Genomic DNA, 19,042 nt, shown 5'->3' with positions numbered 1-19,042 from the left:
AACAGCCCCCTCTGCAACCCCTTCTCCGTAATGTACCCATCACTGCACAGGCTTTAGTCTTCTTGGAAAAGAGAGTTAATGAAAAAAATGTGTTGTTGGTTTCTTTCCATCCCTTGTTTGCTGTCACTGGATTTAGAGCCAGCTAAATTTGCACTTAAGTAGAGAAGAAGATATGGATTTGCAGAAGCTATGTGTGTCAGCCTGTGGGGCATCACTGCTGGGCAAAGTGAGGCAGCTATCTCAGGAGGTGGGCAACAAAGAGAAGTGCAGTCGTGATGGAAGACAGAGTTGTGTGTGCCATTCAGCCTGCATATCACCCTCTAAGCTAGCCTGCTGTCCTTAGTTACAGTGGAGGATACTGACCTGTCACCAATGTAGAAGTTAAATTCATCTGCCAGTCCAGTCAGCGTCTATATGTGCCATGGGCAATCTTGACCTTTGCCTTAGGCAGCAAAATGCCTTGGGCCAGCCCTAGCCATGCACCCTTGCATTCAGAGTCTGCCTTGATCTCCCTTCAATAACTGTATACCTTATTTAATTTTTTTATCCGTACCTAAATATGGAAGAGGGACGCGGGTGGCGCTGTGGGTAAAACCTCAGTGCCTAGGACCTGCCGATTGCATGGTCGGCGGTTCGAATCCCCGCGGTGGAGTGCGCTCCCGTCGTTCGGCCCCAGCCCCTGCCAACCTAGCAGTTTGAAAGCACCCCCAGGTGCAAGTAGATAAATAGGGACCACTCACCAGCGGGAAGGTAAACAGGGTTCCGTGATGCCAGATGCAGCTTGTTACGCTGGCCACGTGACCCGGAAGTGTCTGTGGACAGCGCTGGCTCCTGGCCTATAGCGTGAGATGAGCGCACAACCCTAGAGTCTGTCAAGACTGGCCCGTATGGGCAGGGGTACCTTTACCTTTTTAAATATGGAAGAGCTATTTCACTGGACAGTTTATCTGCAAGACCTTTAGATGACAGATTTGCTAGAGTTCCTTTTAAAGATAGATGTTTCCCTTGTCATCATTTGGGGTTAGAAATTGTAACCTATGCATTCTTTCCCTATAGTGATTACCACCAGGGGGCTGGGGAAATGCATAATCCAACCTCTTATGCGATTGTGTAACAGCAGGGTTGCGGAATTGGTGCTCCTTCTTGCATTTCTGGATTTCCACTCCCATCAACTTCAGTCAGCATAGCCAATAGTCAGGGGTGAGAAGAGTTGTAGTCCGGTAGCACCTGGTCTTTAAACACCCTCTTGATGTTTCCTGATATATAATCCAGAACAGGTGACAAATTTGTAAAATGCTGTTATATTTCTAAGACATGTTTTAATTGCCAGTTCTTTGTCTGTCACCCTTTATAATCAGTTTTATTGATAGGCTGTGTTTGGTAGGTTGTGCAAGAGATTGGTCGACTATTATAAGCATGCTCGGTTAGAGATAAAATAGACACCTTACAAAAGACTTGAACATAAATCTTTACTTGTCAGGTTGGCAACAGCCAAACAAGAAGTATTATTCATATATTTCAGTGCACATACAAAATTGGCATGTTAGGCTCGGCTAGAAATCTCATCCCTAACTAGCTTGGGTTGAACTTTACCACTGCTGACCACTCAGCTTCTCTAAGGTTGCATTCAAATAAATGGTTTGAGGACTACAGCCAGTTATGTAAGTTCCTGCCTTGATCCCAGTGGCTAATTACCTCTTGCATTTTGTGGGATCCAATTCAATATATTCAATGCATCATTAGACAAGAACCCCATGATATTTAACAGGAATAACTGCTGATGCTGTTTCTATTACAGTGGTGCCTCGCAAGACGAAAAGAATTCGTTTCGCGAGTCTTTTCATCTTGTGATGTTTTTCGTCTTGCGAAGCACGGTCCGTCGCAACTGCGCCTCTTCAACCGGCTTTTTTTAAAAAAGCGCAAGACGTTTTCATCTTGTGAAGCAAGCCCATAGGGAAATTCGTCTAGCGAAGCAACGCAAAAACGGAAAACCCTTTCGTCTAGCGAGTTTTTCGTCTTGCGAGGCATTCGTCTTGCGGGGCACCACTGTACTTTGTTTAGGGGAAACAGTGGACTAAACAATGTTTTTTAAGTATGTTTTTTAAGTATTTTAAGTATTAAGTATTTTTAAGTTTTCTGAAATGTCTCATGTGTTTGTGTAAACAGACCCCTAGAGAGGTGAAGCTCTGATTGTTCCAAGTCTACCTGTAGCTCAGCATTCAAACTTTTTAAAACATGTGCTTAATTATTTGAATCACTGCAAAGTGCTTGGATTCTTCTCATAAACACACCGTTGTATTCTGCCTAATATATAAACACCACGACCCATGTCTGAGAATGTTGGGAATTTTATTAGCCCCATAAAGTATCCGTTGAAGTCTACTGCCGTAAGTCCAAAATAAATAATACAGAGAAACCATTAGAAACAATTATTTACCCTTTTCTCCCTTCTCCTCCTTTCTCCACATCCACCAAACCAGTAACTCTCCAAATAAACTTTGCCACTGTGGTTACTGAGGTCATTTATGTTTGCTATCTCAGTATTCTGTAAGCAAATGAGCCAAAGATTCAGAGCAAATCTGACAGAAATGAGTAAAGATGGAGGAAGTGAGCACTTATCTTTTTGAATGCTTAAAAAAATGACACTTTCATTTTCTTGAGATGCAAATGTATTTGAATACAATTGATTGATCCTCAGTTAACAGGCAGGTGACTATGCAACAATACATTCTATATTCCAAGCTTTCCCTGACCCATAACATTGGACCTTGTCTTAAACGACTGAATTTCTGCTTTATTCACTTTTTTGTGTTTTTACATGGTTGTCTTACTGGTCTTAGGTTGTGTTTTTGTTGACTTAAAGAGTGGGGATGATTTCACTTTGCTGGCTTGCGCTGACAGAGCTATCAGAAGAGAGTGTCACTGGATTCCTCCCACAATGTTTGAATGGGCTTGTAGTGTTTATCAATTTGTGAGTCTTTCCCCCCAGCATCGTCTGAGTGCATGTGCTTTCCTGCTCAGAAACTGAAAAGAGACCAAGACTGTGTACAAATTACCATTTACTCTGGCTCCAGTGGGCTCCCACTGTTAGTGTTTGAAGCTGAATAGCAATAATGTTAGCCACAATGCAAGCTGCATCCTGTAGCTTCTTGAGAAATACTGCTGATTGATATCTCCAACCAGTTTCCATCTTATCTGAAAACGTAAGCCGTGCTGATGGCAGCTTCCCTGACTAAGAGTTTGTGGGGACTGCGGGTACAGGGAAACAAATCAGGTAATGGTGTTTGCAACGATGTAAAAAGACAACTTGAAATTGGAGTTGGTGGCAGGGAATGACCTCCCTGCATTTTAAGCCACTGTTGTTTATATGCCCCAAGGCAGAATGGATGCTTTGTTGCTCAATGTTCATACTTTATGTCGCTGAAGAAGAGTTGGGCCCATTGAAATTAATGGTCATGATTCATTGAGGTCCATTAATTTCAAATGTTAGTTGAATGCAACCCAAGGCTAGGATGTCTGGTTCCCCAAAGCTGACCAAAAGTCTAGGGATAACCCAACAACTGAGAGTGGTGGCTGGCTCTTGGAATTAGCTGTGTTGACAGACTTTGCTGAAGTCAAGCTCTTCAAGGTGAGTTGAATATAAACCTGTATCAACGTAAGCCTTTAGCACACTGTCCTGGGAGTAAACCCCACTGAATTCAGTGACTCTTCTGAGAACGCATGCATAGGATGACACTGTTAAACATCTGCATGGAAGCATGTCAGATGAATTTTATTGGGAAAACTGCCAAACTTTAAAAAACATTTTTAAAAACTCCATATACATATATATTTCCCTTTCTTACCTGTCAGAAATGCTTCACTGCCTAGTTTATGAAAACCATCCAGGATTTATGTCAAGCTGGAATAGAAATAATGGCTCAGAACAGCCACAAAGAAAACCATTTGAACTATTATCAGTTTAATAATTGCAGCCCCAGAGCCAGGAGATGTTCCAATGAATTTGCAGTTAAAAACAATAATTGAGGCAATTTTAAAAAAAAGGCAGAGAACAAGAGGAATAGGTACTTATTTGTGTAACGCAATCATTCCATATTCAATGTTTTTAGAAAATAATTTCTGGAATGCAGTAATTGGCAGTGCTACAGGTTAGCAGATCTCATTCTTAATCTGCCATAAAGCTCCCAGTTCATGCTGTGTAAGTGTAATTGTGTGACTTCCTCTTATCATTAATGAACTTCAAAAGAAGATAAAGATCTTAAAGCATTTGGGAGACCATACTCGATAAGTCTCTCAGCCCCAATTACCTACCTTGGGAGGGTTTAGAAATAATGCAAAGGGACTTTGTTCTGGGAAGAAATAATTTGAGGAAAAACTCTTTGTGTTCCTTGTTCTCATTGGTATTAAGATACTTTTTTATGGTGTAGCTCTATATTTAAACATTTAAGGCCCCCTTTTCTCTTGCCAAAATATAAATACGGCTTACTGTAAATGAGGCTCAGCCTTTCTTCTTATCCGCAGCCAGGAAGATTGCAAAGGGTGCATTGGAAACATATGATGACCTTGAAGGACATAACTAATTTGCATAGTGTGGATGCACATAATTGGCATACTTGGCGTATCAGTTGCTCACATTTTATTGAGGAGGAACCAAGACACAAGAGGTGTGGCCCTTATTCAGAGACACCTTAACTGGCCTATGTTGGGAAAGAACTTAAACTAGCCTCTCAAAACTAATATGAACATCGAGAGATGAAAAGATGACCATTCTCTCTAAGAGCAAACTCTGAGTGCCAACAGATTAGAAAGCAAAATAGGGCCAGTAAGAAACAAGAAGGAGGTATCAGCATGTCTGGGTGAACCTTGAGATAGGCATAAGTACAAAACAAATCCATCCTAGCGATGATTAAGCATGCTTGGTTGTCTCCAGGAGTGACAGAATATTATGTGCCAGTTGGCAAAGTAAACTGAGTAACTAAAGCAGGGCTGGGGGAGCTATGGGTGAGGTGTGCTAACTCCTAGGGGTGGAGGTGTCTTCAGCCCCTCAAAATCTGCTGGCATGGGGCCAGGCCCCCTCAATGCTGAGGGATCGGAGGAGGTTGATTGCTGAGCCAAGAGTGGTGCAGTTCAGTGGCTGGCTCCTCCTGAGTATGAGAAAGAAAGCTGTGCCACACTGGTCTCTGTGCTTGGCCTCCTGATGAAGTGACATCACACACATGACATCACACATGCAGCACATGCCGGGCGCCTAACACCACACACACACGGTGAATGGCGGGTGGCACTCCTCAATCTTGGGTGCAAGACAGCATGTCTGCTGCAGGCATCCAGCATAACTCCAGCATAAGCAAAGGTCATGGGAAGATGGGAGTTGTAATACAACAACATGTAGAAGTCCGCAGGTTCCCCACCCCTGCAGTAGAGACACCCGACCTTTAGCGATTTAATGCGACCTTTTGCTCCTCGAACTAATGTTTTCATTCTTCATCTCAAAAGTTCAGTAGACCTTTTATCTTAGCACATAAACATTATTTCAAAACCAATATTTTACAGAGTTGGAAAACTATGAGCTTCTCATCAAAGGTGCCCTTATGAAGGAAGCCAACAACTTTTCTAGCATTATTTCTCTCTCTCATACAATAGCTATCATGTACATTTAAAAAGCCGTTAAATGAAAAATTGTATTTCTTGCATAGAAAGAGCCAGAAGTCAAAATGGCTTTCATCTTAATTAATCAACAGCCTGATTCACATCCCCACTTAAAAGAAAGCACTTAGATTTATATAATTCCATTAACTCCAGTTGACTCTTGCATTTGGCTGTAAATCTGTATGGGGTTTTACAGTTTCTTAATTCAAACCCTCTTTCTGCTGACTGAAATACTTCAACCTGGGGAGATAATAATCCTTGTACGTTCAATTGTAAGAAATTTATTGTTACATAAGCTTCCCTGGACTAGAGCTTGCTTCATATAGTGCTTAACGGATACGAAGTGCTCACTAGTAATTTAAATCAAAAGGTGAAATTAACAGTGCAATTGAATACTTAGATTCAAAGAGGCTTACTCTCAAGGAAGTGTGCACTTAACTGCAGCCTAAGTGTCCTCTCTCCTCTCGCCAGTGTGGTGTAGTGGTTAAGAGCGGTAATCATAATCTGGTGAACTGGGTTCGCTTCCCCGCTCCTCCACGTGCAGCTGCTGGGTGACCTTGGGCTAGTCACACTTCTCTGAAGTCTCTCCGCCCCACTCACCTCACAGAGTGTTTGCTGTGGGGGAGGAAGGGAAAGGAGAATGTTAGCTGCTTTGAGACTCCTTCGGGTAGTGATAAAGTGGGATGTCAAATACAAACTCTTCTTCTTCTTCTTCCTGACAAAGCAATCTCCACCCCCTTTGTGCTGGGCAGAGGTGTTCCCCCAGTAGACCCCTACAGGCCTCCATCAGCCTCCCACTGGCAGCTGCATCACTATTCCACTGGTGCAGAGCCTCTGCTTCATCCCACCAACCAGAAGATGAAGCTTTCTTGAGTGGGGTTGGGGAAAACTGACCTGGGATCCATTGTATCCTGAGCTAGCCCTGTTGCCGCTACGTGATGGCCACAGGCTTGATCCAGGTCCAATCACAGCGCCAGCATCAGGCTGGCACAGCAATCTACCTCCATTTCCCACATGTCGCAGGTATAGCAATGACCCCGTGTCTCTATTCCCCTTTGGACTGAGAGGGAGGTAGCTAGGATTGCTCACTTAGTCTTCCTGTTCCTGCCTTTCTATACCTTTATTGCTCTTTCATCACCCAAAATACACACATGCATTTCCTCCACCACTTCCTCAGCAGCAGGCTTCCTCTGCTTCACTTTTCTCAGGCTTCTGGTTCTTCTCTGTTTTCTCTCTTGCTATTCTCCCTTTCTTAAAACTCACACCCTCTTCATCTTCCTTGCTCTGCTACCACCCATTTGACTCCAGCAGTGCTCAGGTGACCCTATTGTCTGTGTGAAGTTTCTCTCCTAGACAAGCTGACCTTTCACTTTCCCTCCAAAAATCCAGTAAATTTTTGCTGAGATTCTGTGTTCCACCACAGTTAATATTTACAAGCATGTCATACCATTATAGAAGTGTCCAACCAATTACATAGATACAAAATGGCTGGGAGAGTTCTAATTCAGGCATGCAAAAGTATGGCTGTTTGTATAAGATTCTGTCTTCATAGACCTATTATAAGTGTATCAAGGAGGCCTTGGATAAGCATAATAATACATATTTGTATGCTGGGGAGGGGAACAGATGGAAAAATCTGAAATAATCAGAAACATATGGGTTTGGATTATTTATTTATGGTCATTTTTTAATATTGCCTTTCCTTATATCCCCGGGGCAATTTAGAGGAAAGAATACTCTCTCTCTCTCTCTCTCTCTCTCTCTCTCTCTCTCTCTCACACACACACACACACACACACACACACACACACACACACACACACGGGAAAGTGTACAACACCACAGAAGTAACATAAAACAGTCAGAAAGATTAATATCGTATCCCAAACTTGAGAAGATAAAAGGTAGATGCCAGGTGAAACTTTCTGGGAAGAGCATTCAATAATTTGGGCCCCACTCCTTGAAGACCCTCTCTCTAGCAAGCAGCTGCCTCAGCTGAATTGTTGGGGCACCCACAGGAGGCCCTCCCCTGTAGGTCTTAATGTACAGTGAGTCAGACATGGTAACCCTTGTCTGCACTAAGCACTGAAAGCAGTATTATGCCACTTTAAACAGGCATAAGGATCCTAGGCGCTGTAATTTGTTAAGGAACTGAGAGTTGTTAGGAAACCCCAGGTCACCTCAGAGAGCTACAATTCTCAGAACTCCTTGGAAAGGTGGACTGATTGTTACTCTCTGAGAACTGTAGCTCCCTGAGGTGAACTGGAGAAAAACATAGGTCAAATATATGTTGCCTATGCTTTTCCATTCTCACACAGTGTGAACTAAACCCACAACTGTTAACAGAATAGCTTTTCTTTTAAGGGAATCATAGGACACCGGTTATGGGAGTCATTTACAATGATCAAATTTTATTCCAAACTGTTCAGAAAGTGTATGTAATTTGAGTGTAATCTCAAATGAAAGCTCCACTTTGGGAATACTTCTTTTTATGCGAAGGTCCGAGTTGTGATCACTGCAAATGCAGCTGTCAACATTCTACAAAGCTGTGGGGGGAAATAACAATTTGTGATGATGATCTGTTCTGGGTCTTGGGAGATCTGGTTACATTTTTGTGTTCCACAGACATTTTTTTGTGTCCCACAGAGTTTTTACATGATCTAAGGCAAATGGTTTAGATTCTTAGCTTGTATTGAAGTTCCTGTGAGGAGCAATAGCAAAGAACCAGCCAACCAGCTTGGAAGTTGGTTCTCTGTCTACACAAAGTACGGAAAAAACAGTCAACTGAGATAGATACATCCAAAATGCTCCTTTAAACCTAATCCTATGCCCAGCAATATAGCCAGGCGTATGTCAAATATACTCAATATATTGCTCAATATTTCTATCTGCTAAGACCTGATACAAAATTCCTTAACTCTTTCTTCTGGAATTGGAACTTGTGCTCTACTTAGTACTAGTACTCTAACTTAGTACTACTGCTCTAACTGTAATGATATGAGCGTTTTTAGGGAGTTGCAATTGGCACTTCCCACTTTTTGAGTTATAGGGTGCAGCTTTATGACATAAAAATATAGGAAGTTGTCTAGCTTTGTGACATATAAATATAGGAAGCTGCCTAGCCATTGACTGGCAGTGGCTTTTGGAATTTTGGAGAGAAACTTGGAGAAGCCAGAGAATGAAGCTGGTACTTTCTGGAGGCAAATAATGTGTTATGTATTCCCTCCTCACTTGAGGTGCACTGAGCTTCTTCAAATGACTCATGAAATGACTCGTTGTCTCTGTCCCTCCTTTGCTATCCCTCTCCTGCGTCTTTTCACTTTATTACACTGCTCCTGATGGTTACTGGAAGCCTGAATGCCATGCCTCTCAAAAACATGCTATTCAAGGTCTAGGGTGGCATCTCAAGTGATATGTGTTGAGTCATCTGACTACTAGGTACCGTAAATAACTGACCTATAGGTTGCAACACCAGAGATACTATGTGACCGCAGGTGCAAATCTGATAGCTACAGTCAGAAATTACTCTCATTAATTCATTCACCTCAGTTTTATTGTTCCTGGATGTATAACATACCTATAAACCGCGGTGCTGGGCACCCACTTGAAACCAAGCCTTGAACCTAGAGCAGACAGCATAAGAATAAATAAGATAAGCTGCCGTAACATGAAAGAAATGTAGTTTAACTTTAATGAAGATTGAAAGGTTGGTTCTGTACCACAGACTAATTTTTCGCTGCCTTCCAGTACCAGGCTGGAATGTGTATACAGAGTTTTTACTATGACGTATGAATTGATTAGCCTTGACAGGAGAACATGTTTAATTACTGAAGAGGCTTTTTAATTGTGGTTTGTGGGCAGCTTTTGTGTTTTGGGAGGTGTGTCATAAGTTGTAGATGAGATGGTCCTGGATCAGAGAGGCAATAGCTCCGAATGAGAACTGGACTACATATATAAACAGGACTAGTTGCTGGCAAAAGTATTACTGGCTTTATAAAAATAGCAGATGTGGAGGGAAAGGGTGCCAAGACGACTAACACAATCTCAGCGGGAAGCCGTTGGCATGTAAATGTTAATGACCCAACAAGGCACCATGAAGGAAGACGTTTGCTAGAAATCCAAAAATGTGGATGAAGTTGCCGAGAGTAACGTTCCCAGGGGAAGGAAGGGGGAGGAGAATACCTAATAAATACGTGTAATGTGAGCACTGCAGTGTTTAAGCCTTAAAATGTTTGGCGAAGGAAATTAGAATTTATAAGTCATTAAACTAAAGATAAATCCAGGAGTTGAATAATTCTGCCAGAGTACTGGAGTGAGTAGAAAAAGGGGGTTGTGGCTGGGAAGCAGCACACAACAAAAGTGCTGCTGTCAGATTTGATGGCTTGGAGCTTATATTTATTTATTTGGATTTACTGATATTTCCATCCTACACTGAAAGCACAGGTTAGGCTGCAACATTTAATCCTGCGTACACGACCAGATTAAATTGCAGCAATGATTTACTTCTTGTAGGGCACCATTTGATATTAGTTAGAACCAGAACCCTGTGATGGGCAGTGAGGGAAATCAGAATGGGGAATTACTGGAATCTGGTGGTGCTTCCTTTCCGGTCCAGAGAGCCCTTGGTGTTGAGTCAGATCTCACAGGGCATGCGTAATATCACCATCCTGCAAGAGATTATGCATGTGCAAGAGAGCCTGGGTGGATTCTGGAAACAGTTCTACGGGTTCTGTGGAACTTTGGGCAAAAAAATCAAGTCCTGCCAAATAAATTCTGGATATGAATGTAGGTTGACGGATGCTGTGGCTTTGTTCTCCTTTTTATAAAGCCATTTATAACAGGGTTGGGGAACCAGTTTATACCATATGCCTCAGATGTTGTTGCACTCCAGCTCTCATCAGCCCATCCAGCAAAGCCCAAGGGCAGGAATGATCAGAGTTGTAGTCTTGCACATCTGGGGGAACACACATTCCCCGCTGCTGATTTATAATTCCCAATGGGTAATGCATTCATTTTTAAAATGCAGAAAAGATTTCATAATCCACAATACTTTTTTTAAAAAAACGGAAAAAGTTGCACCATTAAGAATAACAAATTCTAGAAAAAGGAAACATGACTTTCTACTACCAGCATTGAACATATGGAGCTTTTAAGATTCAAAACAAGACTCTGGATTCTATCAAGTAAGAAAAATCAGGATAGGAGCACATAAAGAGGTACTGTTGTCACTTTGGGTGGTTTATATATTTATTTATTTGGATTTATTTTCCATCTTACTTTGAAAGTATAGGCTAGGTCAGGGGTCACCAACCTGACCATGGTGCCCACCAGGGGCTTCTTGGATGCCCTCAGGCTAAACCATGCTCCTTAGGTTTCCAGGTATCAATAAAGTAAGTTTCTAGCATTTTCTGAACCTAGGAGGCAAAATGTACATACAGCATGTACATGATAAATGAGCCTGCTCCATGCCTTTCAGTGGTTTGCTCTGCCTCTCCAAAAGCCTCCCCCACCCACCGAGAATCCTGCAAATACCCATGTGTGTGAGAGGAAAAATACACTTGGGAGAGAAAGGGAGAAAGAGCTACGTGTGGTCTGTGTGAGAGAGGGAGATATGCATTTGTTAGGACAGCTGCATATGTGAAGTGTGTGTGAGATATATATATATATATATAGAGAGAGAGAGAGAGAGAGAGAGAGAGAGAGAGAGATGCACATGTGTTTGTGGTCAGCATGTGTGTGATGAGTGTGTGTGCAAGATGCACCTTGTATATTTTTTCCTGTTACTAGGGAATGCTCCATGTTGTTGGTGTGCTTTGTTATGTGTGTATGGAATTAATATTGTGTGATCTCCACCATCAAAGCCAGCTAGCTACCCAAGGTAAGCCTGAAGTTGCCCATGGCACGGAGAAGCAACAATGAATGTACTTTCTATAGTTTTGTATTATACAATATCCTGCCTGGCAGTCATTGTGTACTATGCCATGCTGCCATGGCAGCCATTTTGTGACTGATGTCTCAAAACTTAACACATGCCCTGGTCCAAAAAGGTTACAGACCCCTAAGCTAAAGTAATGCACTGTGTCATGGAGGATAGAATTGTCAATGACCATGAGCCATATTCACTCAATAGAACCTCAGAGTACAGGCTATTGGCGTGAACATATGTGTCAAAGTGTCCAAATGTAAGGGAAGGGTTGTCGCCTTCATGCATTACTTAGGTACTTCCAAAAAACATCTACATCCCAGCGCTTTGTCCAATTAAGCAGCCTATGGCTTTTTAAACTGCGTATTGTTTGTTACTTTGTTGTGCATTGTTGTGTTGTAATCTGATCCTCGGTTGAAGGGTGGGATGGAAATTCAATAGATAGATAATTAGATAAATAAATAAAAATACTTGTATGCAGTTCGATACCAGATGCTGGCCTTTACTCTTGGTCAGATCATAAGAACATAAGACGAGTTCTGTCAGATCAGACCAAAGGCCTATCTGGCTCAGCATCTTGTCCTCACAGCAGCTAATCAGATGCCCATGGGAAGCCTGCAAACTGTACACTCTCCTCCCTTGTGATCTCCAGTGATGCGTCTACAGAGGTGTATTGTCTCCGATAGTGGAGGTAGAACATAACCTTCATGGCTATGAAACTACCCTCCTCCAATTTGTTTCATCTTCTTTTAAAGCCACCCAGGTTTGAGGCCATCACTAACATGAATGGGTTTAAAAGAAGATTAGACAAATTCACAGAGCAGTAAGGCTAGCAATGGGTGCTAGCCATGGTGGCTCTGTTCTACACTGTTTGGGGTGATGTGTACCCTACAGGGCTGTTCTTGAACGTGACCCGAGTTCGTTCAATCCATCATTTGCATTATCTGTATTTGAGGCAGTTTATGAATCAATTAAAAGTGATCTTCCAAATGTTCAGCTTTTGCAACATCAACAGCAGCAAAAAAGAAGAGAGGATTAAATTTTGACTCTAAAGACTTGTTTGTTTTTTTTAAATTCCCAACTGCTTCTCTACTGGATTTGCTTTACTGGCATCATTCTGTATTCTACCAATGTGGTCCCCCTTTGTCTTTCTAGGTGTTGCAATTGCTTTGTAATTTCCTCTTCAAGATATGGGGAGTGGTAGTGGTGCCAGAAGGAAGTCTGTAGAATCATTGAAATCCAAAAAGTCTATTAAAAACACTACTTGGCCTTTTCTAGATGTAGGAGAAATTGCCAACAGCCATTTGCAGAACTAGAAATAAATGTTGGACATTAATCTTGGAAAGATATTATTCTACATGACTAGGATATGCTGCAGGATGTATAGCTGGTATTCTTTTTGCAGTGACAGCTAGCTCTTTCGTCAGTTATTCCCCTTTCATTTCGGGACCCATTGAGAACTAAATTACATTTCTGCTGGAACTGAAACTCTTCCACTGACTGACTAAATATTTCTTCTTTGACTCTCCTAATTTATCATCTGAAAACATTTTTGAAGAGAGATTCAATTGAATTATTGATCTGACAAAGAACTGTATGGTCACAAAGCTCAGTTTGATAGAGCCTCCAACCAGAATAGTTTTGTTTGTCTCCAGCTATTACAAAGTTTAAAAATTCTCAAGAATAATAACTTTAAATTATCCTGTAAAGATGAAATACAATCTAGGTGATATTCATATACAGATTTACATCTTGCTTTAATTTTCCAGAGGGAGACTTGATTTCCTGTTCTGTTCTAAGCATGTGGATACAGACATACATAAAGCTGCCCAAAATAAGTGGACTTTACTCCCAGGGAAGTGGGCTATAATTTGTAGGTATGAGGCAGATTACAGACCATGCCACACTTTTCAGGGTCCCATGCTGATTTGTAATCCTGGCCTGTGTTCTAGCCAATGTTAGTCCTATTCAGAGTAGACCTATTGAAATTAATGGACCTAACTTAGTCACACCTCATCATTTCAGTGGGCCTACTCTGAGACTAATCTTGGATGCAACCCAGAACATCTTATTTTTATTATATTATTAATGCCCATGTCTTTAAAAAGAGAGAAGTACATAATTAACTCCCCCACTGATATAGTTGGATTGGGTCCTGCTGGAATTTGAATTTTATTGCAGGCCAGAAAAACCTAAAGAGCTAGAAATGGAACCAAGGCAAAAAGGTGCTTTAATATCATTCACCCAGTAAAGTGGCTGTTCTGTAGACAAAAATGTATTGCTGAACTAAATATTGTTGGCAGGTTTTCTTTCCGCCTGACCTCAGTGCTTTAATTTTCAACTCTGAATCTGCACATGGTCTTATTATGCTTTTGCATATACTGTTGCAACATGTACAGTGTAGGACAAGGGCTTGTTAACCATAAGCATCTCTCTGGTTGGCAGGCAGCCTGCAGCAGCACTTCTAACAGATGTTTCTGCTTTATAGATCAATACAAGAGGAGCTCTTGCCTTGTCCAGGATGGAAACAAATGCCAGCACAGCGTTCCAGTGACAACTATTATGACACAAGGAGGTTAATCAAAGATGCCACGCTTTATGGTCACCGCTACCAATGAAAAATAAAGTGATATTAAAAGAGACATGTTTTAATGATCCGTCTAGAGTTGATGAGACTCTGGGAAGACCCCTGTCTTTTTGAAAGAGAAGTGGGAAAACTTTTTTCTTTTTCTTTTTTGGCTTGGGGACTACCTTCTTTTGTGGGCCACATACCAGGGATGGGTGAAGCCAAAAGCAAAAAGGGAGCACACTGGAGGCTTCGCGTTGCTTTCGCTTGGTGCGCACCGACCCCTCTCGCTCTCCAGGCTCCAGGGATAGCCGCCTGAAGCCTTCGGAGCGCAGCGCGAGTTCCCGCTGTGCTCCAGAGGCTTCAGGTTCCTTTCGCTGAAGCCAGGAGAGTCTTGCTCTCCCGGCTTCAGCAAAAGGAATCCGAAGCCTGCAGAGCGCAGCGGGAACTTGCACTGCGCTCCGAAGGCAGCAGGTTGGGGAGCAGCGGAAAGGCTGCGCATAGCCTTCCCACTGCTCTCCAGGGCTGGCGGTGAGGGAAGCTCGGCTTTCCCCACCACCAGCCCCACAAGCGAAAGGAACCCGAGGCTATCTGGAGGCTATCTCAAGGCTTCGGGTCCCTTTCGCTGAAGGGTAGATGCCCCTTCAGCTAAGGTGCAGCGCCCCTTCAGCTAAGCGGGAGGAGAAATGGAAGGGGCTCCGTTTCTCCTGTCGCTTCACTGAAGGGGCGCTGCACAGGGGGGGGAAAATATTTTTGTTCTTGTTCTTCACCTCTAAAACAAGGTGCGTCCTAAGGTCCAGTGCGTCCTATAGAGTGAAAAATACGGCATTTGGATCAGCCACTCACAAACACTAATCAGTGAACCTTTCCAAATGAAAGGTGTTGGCAGAAAAGGGCAGAACATTAGTTTATTATTTTCATTTCTACTTACTGAGGAAAGACCCCACCAGACACAATAAATCCACTTACCATAACCACCAGAGAGCAGAGCGAAGAAGTTTCAAACAGCAAACATCACACCTTTGCTGAGCCCCTATGTGCAGAAGGAACGGCCACAGCAAAGTGACAGAGCATCTGATTGGAAAAAGAGATCCCAGGTTCATCCTTGGCATTTCCATATAGGGCTGAGAAAGTCTCCTGTCTTGGACTGCAGACATCCACTGCCTGTCAGCATAGGGAGTGGTGAGTTAGATGAACCCATGATCTGACTTGGTAGCCAATATGACGAAGATTCCTCTGACCCCTGTTTTAAATCCATTGGTTTTTCTTCTTCTGTATTAGCATTTAGTATCCGCTTTCTAGGCTGCATGCAGCCCCCTAAAAATGAAAGGCAGATGACTGACATTGGTGACATGGCTGACAAAAGAAGAAAACAGATGACGCATTTTCACAGCTTCCAAAATATTCAGAGAGAGAATTCAATGAATTCTGGGTAAATATCCACCTTCCAATATTCATTAGGAAGAATGCTTAGGCCAACTGTACAGAAGTGGTACTCCAGATGGCTGTAACCTCAGAAATTAGCCACACTATTAAATGCTCTCAGTCTCTCTATGCTCCAAACTGGTTAATAATAATAATAATAATAATAATAATAATAATAATAATAATAATAATTTATTATTTATACCCCGCCCATCTGGCTGAGTTTCCCCAGCCACTCTGGGTGGCTTCCAATCAAGTGTTAAGAACAATACAGCATTAAATATTAAAAACTTCCCTAAACAGGGCTGCCTTCAGATGTCTTTTAAAGAGAAGATAGCTGCTTATTTCCTTCACATCTGAAGGGAGGGTGTTCCACAGGGTGGGCGCCACTACCGAGAAGGCCCTCTGTCTGGTTCCCTGTAACCTCACTTCTTGCAATGAGGGAAGCCCCAGAAGGCCCTCGGTGCTCCATCCCTGTTTCTGAGATTCACAGTGATCTCTGAACAAATACAGAAATGCAGGCCATTCAATGTTGGAAGCTGCCCAGAGTGGCTAGGGAAACCCAACCAGATGGGCAGGGTACAAATAAAAAATTAGTAATAGTAGTAGTAGTAGTAGTAGTAGTAGTAGTAGTAGTATTACTACTATATATCCACTTTGCCACAATCTCCTAGGTGGGTGTGGCAAGGGTGCCTGTCTTTCACCAGGTCCTTTCCTGAACTGGTTCTACTATATTGTTCCCCAGAAGAGACACAGGAAGCTGCTGTCTAGACAGGGGATCAGGGGCATAGTTTGGTTGACCTGGCTCAGCTTAGGTTGAGGAGCCATTGCTCAATAATGTTCCAATGCAGACTTTGCTTGCATAAGGTCCCAAGAAGAGTGCGTCACTATCTCTTGCTAAAGATGCCAGGGTGGAGATGCCACAGATACTTAAAGAGAGAGAGACAGTATACAAGTGGTTATATGCAAATGCTAGAAGCCTCCAAGCCAAGACAGGTGAACTGGAGTACTGGCTTTAGAAGATGGCATTGATATAGTGGGCATAAAAGAAACCCAGTGTAATGGAGAGAGCCAGTGGTACATGGTTTCTCTGGATAGAAATTCTAGTGCCCGTACACCATTCATATCCCCCCACAACAGAACAGCTGGCATGTTGCTTGATAGCACCCTCACTCTAGGCATTTCAAGACTGTCACTATTTGGGAGAAAGATTCTGTCCCATACCAGCAAATTCACAGCCATAGTTGATGGAGAGGTCTTGCACAACAAGCTTGCACTAGGCTAAAATATCAGACTTTTCGTGATAAGGAAAACAAAGGAGAAGTGCACTGGAAAGAAACACCATCTAAACTCCCTGCAAACAGATCAGAAAGGATGCTCAACAGGACATCTGGAAGCAACCACTGACTCGACACCACAGTGTAGTCAAGAGTGCTTCAGACTTCCACCTGGAGCACAGGGGGAGAGATTCCTACCTCACTTCTTCACTCTTTTATTGATTCTGCAGCACCTTAGCTTTCTATTAAGGAGCTTTCAAAAGAACGTAAGAATTTTGGCCCTCATCTCCAGTTCTGGTGTTAATGGGGATAATTTAAAGTTCACACCCATTTCCCAAAAGGGTTCTCTCCCTTTTTTTTTAACCTTTAAAGTGTAATATGAAGTTTAAAATTATTTATTTTGATTGGAAGTATTTGGAAACTTTCCTCTCCATTGCTTTTTAAAAGGTGTCATTGTTTTATTAATGTTGATTAATAAAATTCCAAAAGCATTAGCAAAATTGAGTAAACTCCAACCTTTTTATGAGTGTGTGTCTCTGTGCGTGTGTGTGTGTGAAAATGAATGTAATAAAAAGATCCCAGCAGCTCTGTTAAACTGTATGCTTAGCAGTCTCCTTTGTGATCGTTCTACCAGATGTTTTATAATGCTAGACACAAGACCATTTGCTTTCCCCCCCTCTCTCAGGAGGGAAGAAAGAAGCCTTGGCTCTGACTCAGAAGCCTACAGATTGAGACCCTGTAGCTCAGGAACACTGTAGCCTTCCCTTCAGTTGCAGAGAAATCTGGATTATTCACAGACAATCACTTCCCTGTCTTCTCTGTTGAAAAAATAATTAATACTTTTTCAGACTGATCATCTGCATGCTTATTGTTGGAAGCAAGTCTCACATTATTTACTGTAACCTACTTCCAACTAATTGTGCATTGGACGGCAGCTTTAGACAGGTATTAAGGAGCCTACCGAATACATTTATCTTCCCTAAAATGCTGGTCCAAGCACTGTTCAAATGGGATAGTTGTCCCAAATACCTCTTCTGAAGGAGTTTTCTGTCATCTTAATATTCCAGTCATAGCATGAACTTCACCCTTGTCAGACAGACCAAACTACACAAAAGCAAGTCTTGTGATAAAACTATTTGTGGACTGTGACATTTAAAACTAGGGCATCTTGACCAGTTCTAGTCTTAGGATGCAAGCTGAAAAGTATGAACAGGATAAAAAAAGAGGATGTAGATCTTGGGGAAGAGGGAGAAACTGAACAGGGCTGAGCTGGTTCACTCTCTGCACTTAAAGCTGGTTAAAGCTTGCAATGAAAGAGGAGAAAAAGGACCACTCCGAAGAGTGGTCAGAAATATTTTCTCACCCGCCCCTTGGGCCTTAATGCAAATCAGAATCGCATGGAATTTAAATATGGGAAGGTAACCTACAGAGCTGAAAGGCACCTGCTCAAGAAGTTAGCATTTTGTTTTTAAATCATTGTCAGCTGGGGAAAAGGTTCCAGTTAATTTAGGAATACTTACTTTCACTATTCTTTCCAGGAACTGAAAACAAGCAAACTTTTAATAATCCAATCTAAATGTTTAGGTGTATGGAGAGAGACTCCTGTTTTACTGTTTTAGAAATATTTTATAGTTCCATGGAATTCTGGAAAGACTTATAAACCTAGCAGTGTTTGGGATGCAGACTGTTCAGAATAAACAAATAGCCTCTTAGATGCCACTGGAGATTCATTATAAACTTACCTAACCTATATTTTATATAACACAAAAGCCAAGATGATACCACATGACTACAGCCATCTCTTACTGTGAAGAGCTGGTTATAGAGTTGCCTTGATTTAGAACAAGAGGGTGATACATTTAAACACTGGGGAAGAGCCACAAAAGGTGATAAAGTTTGATATACATGCTGTCAGGGGCTGCCTCAGGTCTCAGCTCACAAAAGACCAACGCCAAGCTCTTCTTATATACAAGGATGTTTATTGCAGTTCATTATTGGTTCCACAACCGAGGCGTGCAGCCCCGCGTCTTTTAGCCTAGACGTTTGAAGTCCCCTCTGAGTCGGTCCCGCCTCTACACCAGCTTAAGAGGCTTGTGCTAGACCACCTCTTCCTGTCCTTTCTTTTCCGCAGGGTCTTCCTGCCCCCCTGGGTTCCTTCCCTCCTGCTTTCCCCTGACGCGGATCCCTCAGATGCCTGCTCCC

At 42.4% G+C, this 19,042-nt stretch overlaps 1 long non-coding RNA gene across 1 annotated transcript in view; it reads left to right on the top strand.

The window, feature by feature from the left end:
* The window catches only part of LOC308594935, an 80,181-nt gene extending 65,967 nt beyond the window's left edge, over positions 1-14,214 (top strand). Inside the window, exon 3 of the long non-coding RNA XR_014011688.1 lies at positions 14,061-14,214. This is a non-coding gene — a long non-coding RNA (uncharacterized lncRNA). The remainder of the gene's footprint in view (positions 1-14,060) is intronic.
* The last annotated feature ends 4,828 nt before the right edge of the window (positions 14,215-19,042 follow it).

Source organism: Podarcis bocagei (assembly GCF_964188305.1).
Source record: "Podarcis bocagei genome assembly, chromosome: 9".
Taxonomy (NCBI): domain Eukaryota; kingdom Metazoa; phylum Chordata; class Lepidosauria; order Squamata; family Lacertidae; genus Podarcis; species Podarcis bocagei.
The sequence above is the reverse complement of the archived record's forward strand: the minus strand, read 5'-3'. Positions and strand labels throughout refer to the sequence as shown.